The following is a 6,413-nucleotide window of genomic DNA, read 5'->3' on the forward strand; positions in this document are numbered from 1 at the left end:
AATTGCAGCCAATAATTTTGAGTTGAAGCAAGGTTTGCTTCAAACCATTCAAAGCAGCTGCGTTTTTAGAGGGAAGATGAACGAAGATCCAAACATGCATCAGATGGACTTCGAGGAGATTATGAACACTTTTCAATATTATGGGGTGTCACAAGATGCAGTGTATTTAAGGGCATTCCCCTTTTCACTTAAAGATGATGCGAAGTAGTGACTTCGAAGCTTGCCAAATGGATCAATTAGAATATATGAGGAAATGACCAGAAAATTTCTTGATAAAAATTTCTCCTCAGCCAAGACGGGCAAGTTTAGAAGATAAATCCATAACTTCTGCCAGAAAGAGAATGAAACTATATTTGAAGCATGGAAGAGGTTTAAGGAGATAGTTAGAAGGTGTCAACATAGCAGAATTGAACTCTGGATGCAACTCCAGGATTTTTGGGATGGATTGACACCAGCCTCGCGAGAACTTTGAGCAATGCAGTTGGAGGCCCTTTTATGAAGAAGACTCCAAAGGAGATAGTTACAATTCTTGATGAATTATCCGAAGATGTTAATCAGTGGCCCTCTGAGAGTATGGAAAGAAGAAAATCAACTGGTGTTCACCAAGTTGATGCTACTACATCTGCGCAAATACAACTTGATGCTATGGCTAAAGAAATACGGAAGCTACTTGTAGCTTCGATGTAAAATGTACACCACACATCTTGAGATATATGTGGAAGAGTACACCCCACCCATGAGTGTCAATACTCAACTGAGGAAGTGAATACTGTAGGAAACTATAATGCAATGGGTCAGAGGTACCCCGACTTTTCATTGAGTTCACCTGGGGGTACTGCAAATGCATGGAAACAAAACAACCCTAGATTCAAAGAACAAGGTGCTATAAGTTTTCAAAATCAGCTGAGGCAGCAGTATCACTCACCACAGTCGAATCAATATAGCGTGGAAGATCTTTTGAAGACCTTCATTATCAAGACAGATGAGAGGCTTGATGCCCATGATGTAGCTATCAAAGAATTGAGTATATATTTTCGAAGACTGGAAAAACAGGTTGGGCATTTAGCTACTCTAATGTTGGAGAGAGTCCTAGGAACACTTCCTGCTAATACTAAAAAAATCCAAAAGAAATAGTGATGGTTGTAACTCTGAGAAGTGGGCAAGTGTTGAAAGATCCCACCTCGATATCGAATGAGGTGAACTTTGAAAAAGAAAGTGAGAAGCAGTTGAAGGGTGACGTTGCTAAAAAGAATAAAGGCCAGATGAAAACTGAGAAAAAGAAGGAAGAAAAATCAAGAAGGGCGGAACAAGATGAGAGAAAGCATATGTCTGCGCAGCCTTTTCCCCAAAAGTTGATTCGAGAAAAGTTTGACAAGCAGTTTGAGAGATTTCTAGATGTGCTGAAACAGGTTCATGTAAACCTACCATTCACAAAAATGCTCTCAAAAATGCCGGCTTATGCCAAGTTCTTGAAGGAGATACTGACAAAGAAGAGGAAAATATAAGAGACCTCAGTTGTCAAGCTCACAGAGCATTGCAATGCAATATTGCAAAACAAACACCCACAAAAGTGTGGAGATCCAGGGAGTGTTACCATACCTTAGTCTTTAGATACTACTAATTTTGAAAAGTCTCTATGTGATTCTGGTGCCTGAATTAATTTAATGCCTCTATCTATTTACAGGAAACTGGAGAAGGAGATTGGAGAGATAAGGTCTGCACCAATATCTTTGTAGCTGGTAGACCAAACGACTCTAATACCCGAGGGAATAGTTAAAGATGTCTTAGTTCGGGTAGATAAGTTTGTATTTCCTGTGAATTTCATAGTGGTTAATATGTAAGAGAACAAGGAGGCCCCCCTCATCCTAGGAAGACCATTCCTAACAACGGGTAGAGCAATATTAGATATACATGACAGAAAACTCATGCTTAGAGTGGACGAGGAGACTGTGATTTTTGAGATGGATGTAGAAATGTATCCAAGGAAGGACGAGAAGAAGCTGTCTACATGGATGTGTGCATTAGTTCGGGCGCGAGGGATAGAGCCCAACTTCAATTCAAACCCCGACTAGATGTTCAGGGAAGTTGTCCTTACCTCTTTCTTTTTATTTGTGTGTCATATGGACATGACACAATTTAAAATGTGGGGTAGGGATGTATATATGTATAGAATGTATAAATGTTTATGTGTGTTTATCTAATTCATTTGATTGAAAATTTTAAAATTTTTGATTTTTTCCGACGATGGATGTCATTCGACAGGTTTCTTGAGGGATTAAGTCGAAGAAGAAAAAGAATATATATCCAAGGGGAATTATTACACTACCTAAGGAAATTTATTTTAAAAAAATTTCAATCAAAAGACATAAAAACAAATGCACATTTACATATTTACATCCCCACCCCACACTTTAAATTGTGGCATGTCCCCATGGCACACAAATAAAAAGCAAGAGGTAAACGAAAAAACACAAAAGAAACAAAAGCAAACAGTTATTTACATATTTACATCCCCACCCCACACTTTAAATTGTGGCATGTCCCCATGACACACAAATAAAAAGCAAGAGGTAAAGAAAACTATCCTAGGCTTTTTTCGCTTCCGAGAACTTGTGAACTCCACCCCTAATTCTGAATGCATCTTTCGATTTCGCTCCTCGGGCTTCTTTATGGAACTCATCAGGACAATGTCCTTTAGGAAGTTTTGAAAAACCGCTCTTTTCTTTCTTTCTTGGTCTCATTTTGAGCGGAGGATTGTTCTTGTAGCTCCTTAACCTGTTTCTGCATTCATTTACAAGATCAATCCGTGCATATTCCTGTAGATCCCAAAAAACAAAATTCACATGATCAAGGTTAGATTAAGAAAATGAAGAGAAAAAGTCATGTGAGTATTCCTCTGGTAAGTCCAATACCATGTGTTCCTCATTTTCTTCTAATAAAAATTGCAATTGTGGATAGGTGTATGGGGGATTAAACTCTTCTTGTATTGCTTCATAATCAACCAAAGCCTCAAATTCAATCATTTCAATTGAAACAGAGTCCTCTTGCAGAGTGGACAACTCTCTTTATAGATGTTCATCATCTCGGGTAGGCTCATTTTCATCTGATATCTCCTCCATATATTCACCATCACAATGCAACGAGCTAAATCTATTTACTAATTGATTCACTTGCATTGTTAGGTTGTTAATGGCTTTATCATCTTATATAAATTTCTCTTCCACCTTATTTATGAACTTATACATAAGCTTTTCTAAACTACCATTCTACTCTTGAGGTGGTTGTCTCACTTCGCTTTTATTCCAGTCATAATCAGGGTATTCATTCCAACGAGAGTCAAAATTGTACCCATATGATTCCTCATACATGTACGGACTAGAGACAAAGTGAGAATGTTCAAAATATGAACCATAGGAAGAATACCTGCCTGCTTGACAACCAACCCAAAGATGATTTCCACCGCATTTAAAACATGTAGCACATCACTGATAATATTCAGGTGCTAACTATTCAACCGTTTTCTTAGGTTGGTTGTACTCCATCTTCACATCATTTAGAGTTCAATAACAAGAATATGCTCTTCAAGTTTTTTTCAACAAAAATAAAATATTGAAGAGAAGTTAACTAAACAAACTAAAAATAAAAGAAAAAAATAAAAAGCTAATTCCTGAATTAGCACTACAAACTACTTCAAACACCATTGATTGCCAATCCTCGGCAACGATGTCAAAATTTGTCGAACGCAAAACACACACTTAAATAATGCTCGCTAGTCAAATATAGTATAGTATAATTATCATCTCCACATGGATTGAATTTAAACAGTATTGTCGTAGTTCGTAGCTCGATTGCTATCCAGGAGGATCAACAATGGAGATTTATACAATTAAGAATTGAAAATAAATAAGAACCTAAACTATTTGCTAATGGCAATCTCAACAAAGGTAAGCAAGAAAGTTATCAATGGGAGAAAATATGGGTTGATAGGATAGGTGGAAGATAATTGTTCAGGATCTAACTCTAGATAATTCACTTCTAATGTTCGAGAAAGTCTCTCGAATTCACTTAGTTATCAGTACAAATCTTTAGTAGAAACACCTCTCTCGATTAAGTTTTAACCTCACAATATGAACCAATTTAAGCTCGGTAAAGATATGCAAGAATTCGTAATGGATTGGTCTTTAGGAGAACCTCTTTCGATTATCCTCCTAACTTGATTTAATCAAGGATTCAACTAGCCTCTTTCGATTACTTAGAAGAATCTATGAACTCAACCAACAACATAGTGTAAATATATCACAAGTTATGCCTCTTTCAATTACAAAAACAAGTGAATATAGATGCAACAATTAAATCTTCCAAAAAATGATTCAAATACATAAACATAGAGTTATAATCCACAAACAACCATAAATACACCAAATCCATCAAAACCCAAATGGTTCTACTCCATAGACATGGAGGAGTTCTTCACAAATGAAAAATATTAGAGAAAAACATAAATACAATCCAAACCCGGATCTTAAGTGAGGAAGGAAGGATGAAATCCTTGCTCTCTTGCTTCTCCTTCTTCTCCTTTGCTTCCCTAGGTCTAAGGTATGTCAAAAGTGGTTCTAAAATGGTGTTTTGGGGTATTTAATTCGTCCCCCAAAGCAGAAATGGACGAAACTACCCTTTTCTTGGCACAATAGGACTCTTCACAGACAGGACATGCACGGTCGTGCACCTGGGGACTTGGTCGTGCACTTGGTCGCGCATTTTACACACCGTTCTGCCCCAAGTGTGCGCCGAATGCGCGACCGCGCATTTGGTTGTGCACCTGGGTAGTATCAGTTGGGAATTTAGGAAAGTATAAAACATGAAAGTTGTATCCCTTTTAAATAGAGTTCCAACGATATATTGTGTAGCCTAAACGGACTTCTGAGCTAAAAGTTATGTACATTGTACTGGACAAGGCACAGTATGCCTGCTTGATTCTTCATTTCGTTCTTAAAGTGAACTATCATCCGTTGATCCTCGAACATGATCCCAACTTAATCCTTGGGCTTTTACTCAGACTTCAACGCTCCAAAATAGCATGAATTCATTCCACAACATCTATATAGATAGGAATCACTCCTACAAGGCATAAAACACACAATTAGTGCAAAACACTAGCGATTAAAGCTCCGACTCAATTAAAGTGCAGTAAATTAGAGTGCAATAAGTGACTAAAATAGGGATTATAGCATACCATCAGTGGCCAAGTTATCCAAAGCATCAGCCTTGCAATTTTCTTCTCCTGGGATGTGGTTTAAGAACACTTGGTCGAATCTTTCAAGTAAACCATAAGCATATTGATGGTATGGCAAGAGATCTTCCTTCTTTACCTTGTAACACCCCCAAAAGTTGGTTTATGATCAGATTAGAGTCGCCGTTGATCTTTAATTGTAGAATCTTCATGTCTAATACTATTTTAAGACTGACGATCAAAGCTTGGTACTATGCGGCATTGTTGGAGCATGTTTCACCTAAAACAAAGAAGAATGGCAAGACTTCTCTTTCTAGAGAGATCGACACAACACCTGCCCCCGCACCGTTACGAAGTGCAAATCCATCAAAGAACACTATCCATGGTGGCAATTTTTCAATGAACAAAACATCTTCATCTGTAAACTCATTAGAAAGCTCCCATTCTGTCGGAAGAGGGTGATCAGCTAGAAAATTGGCTAGTGCTTGTCCTTTCATAGCCTTTTTGAGGTGTGTATGTGATCTCATATAGGTTAAACAATATGGACCATCTTGCTAGGCGTCCAAAAAGAACAGGTTGAGTCATCACGAACTTCACGGGATCTACTCGAGAGATGAGTTTGATGTTGTATGCTTCAAAATAATGCCTTAGCTTCTTTATTGCATATAGTAACGCTAAGCATATTTTCTCAACAGGTGTATAGTTCAATTCAGCTCCTATAAGAGTTCGACTGAGGTAGTACAAGGCTTGTTCCTTTCTTTCCTCATTCTCTTGAGCAAGTAATGCCCCAAGTGAACCTTCATATGCTGCGATGTAGAGTATCAATGGCTTCCCAAGCATTGGCCCCCTAACACAGGTTGATTTAGCAAGTATCTTTTGATGCTTTCAAAAGCATTCTAACATGACTGATCCTAATGAAAAGGGATATCCCTCCTTAATAGATGATTGAAGGGTTGACAGCATCCGGCCAGATTAGAAATGAACCTCTGGATGAATGCTAAATTTCCTTGGAGACTTTGAAGCTCCCTCAAGTTCTTTGGCTTGGGCCTTTTCTGAATGGCGTCAATATTTTTGGTATCAACTTCAATTCCATGATGACGCACAATGAAGCCAAGAAACTTTCCTGAAGTAATTCCAAATGCACACTTAGGTGGATTCATCTTCAGGTCGAATTTTCTTAACC

General features: G+C 37.9%; 1 non-coding gene across 1 annotated transcript; it reads right to left on the reverse strand.

The window, feature by feature from the left end:
• Nucleotides 1-301: 301 nt before the first annotated feature.
• LOC142168554 (small nucleolar RNA R71) lies at nt 302-408 on the reverse strand. Its single transcript, XR_012698406.1, has one exon. It is a non-coding gene; the product is annotated as a small nucleolar RNA R71 (small nucleolar RNA).
• Nucleotides 409-6,413: the final 6,005 nt, after the last annotated feature.

Source organism: Nicotiana tabacum, chromosome 13 (genome assembly GCF_000715075.1).
Source record: "Nicotiana tabacum cultivar K326 chromosome 13, ASM71507v2, whole genome shotgun sequence".
NCBI classification, from domain to species: domain Eukaryota; kingdom Viridiplantae; phylum Streptophyta; class Magnoliopsida; order Solanales; family Solanaceae; genus Nicotiana; species Nicotiana tabacum.